Source organism: Myripristis murdjan, chromosome 7 (assembly GCF_902150065.1).
Source record: "Myripristis murdjan chromosome 7, fMyrMur1.1, whole genome shotgun sequence".
In the NCBI taxonomy this organism is placed as follows: domain Eukaryota; kingdom Metazoa; phylum Chordata; class Actinopteri; order Holocentriformes; family Holocentridae; genus Myripristis; species Myripristis murdjan.
The window spans coordinates 15,902,193-15,904,016 of NC_043986.1; positions in this window are offsets into that span (position 1 = coordinate 15,902,193).

Sequence of the window (1,824 nt, forward strand, 5' to 3'; positions counted from 1 at the left end):
CTTGTGTGCTGTGTTCATATGTTCAGCTGTGTTGCGATAATTCGGCGCACATTACAACAGTGATTCATGTTGAAGATCGGTTTTCTTGATTGACACATGATCAAATTGATATCATTTCCTCACAATGATCAAACTTTTGATCAAGTTGTAAATTGTTATTCAAGTCTGGGCTCTCCATCATATTGCCCAAGCCTACTGCCAGCCGCGTCTGCTGTGTGTGTCCCCTCCTGAGCGCCATCTGCTCTCTCCTCTCACCTCTCTCTGACCCAACATGTCACCACCACTCACTGGGATGGTTTACCTGTTGGCTCATGTCCAATCAAACACCTTCGTACAGACTCCATAGCCAATCATAGAAGGAGACAGTACAGACGGTATGATATGTCACAGTGTCCTACCCTTTCTTTGGACAATAACATATTTTAACAGAGAATACCTCTGTATTCAAGACTCTGGATCTTTTCATTTACAAATTTGATTTCAGCGAAAGTGAGAGCATCATCGAAAAGACAGATCGGAAAAATAAAGATGACATGCTGTTGCTACTGAATTATAGGAGCTGCAAAAGCATAATAGCTCACATTTACTTAATTTACTTGAATCAACAACAACAGTAATTTCAAGAGTATGAAGTGGATGTACAGGATTGTTGATTTTACATACACATTTGAAATTAATTCCTAATTTAGCTCTGGGTTATTGACATGTACACCTTCAGAGGCAAGTACTTCAGAGGATTGGGAAGTTATATGGAGGAGATTTGGATGTCAAAAAATGTCTGTTTCCATGCATTCCAATCTTGCTGGCGCCTGTTTGATCCTCTGTGTTTTCTAATTCATTGCAGGGGGTTGGGTATTCTGTGATATAGAAGTGTTTATTTTGTATTGACCATTATCAAACCACAGCACTGTTACTAACGGTCTTGCTTTGCTTCCTTTGGACAGACACAGTACCTAAGCCTCCAGAAAAGAATTTCTATCCAATGTCAAAGTCCCAGGTGTGAGCCCCTGGATACATTTTTTTTTCACCTGGCTGTCCTTTAGAGTGTCTGGAACCTATAGTATCCCACTGTGCACAAATCTTCAGACAGTATGAGATATGAGTAGGCAGTTTTTGATTCAAAATAATAAGAACTGGCTAAACTTTATAATCAGGGGTGAAGAGTGCAATAAAGATGAGCAGATGTTTAGCAATTAGAGGCCAGCAGATACTGTTCTTGACTTTATAATTTATGGCCACAGATATTGGCCCAAACTAGCAGTTTATTCCAGCAGTGTTGAAAATTAACCCCTCGCTCCTTGATTTTCCTTCAAAATAAAAATGTCCTGAAAAAAAAAAAGTTGTTCATAAAATTTTACAGTAAATTATTGGATGTGAATGATAAAGATGCAACCAGAGTGGGAAAATACAGGAAGCAGAACACAAAATATATCAAACAATGTTCTAATATGGACAAGTTGTCAGAATTCAAATGTTAAAAGAAACTAACAGAATCAAGCAGCAATCAAAAACTGAAAATGAAATTACATATTCTGGAAGGGAAGGGGAGAGCAATATTAGTTCACTGAAATTAAACCCTTTTTAGTCATCCTTTTGTGTGACCTATTGGTTGATGTGCTGAGAAAATCTAATAAGGTGTCATGAACGCTACAAACTGATATCAAGTTGCGTAATAATAGAACACCACAGTGGAAAAGATCCTAGGGCAGCATTAGACCTGTATCAGACTCCAGTGATAGACATAGTGACCTTTACTGGGAATATCTTCAGAGGGTACAGTTTAGAATTATATGTGTATAAATATAGAAAGTGTCTCTCGGGGTT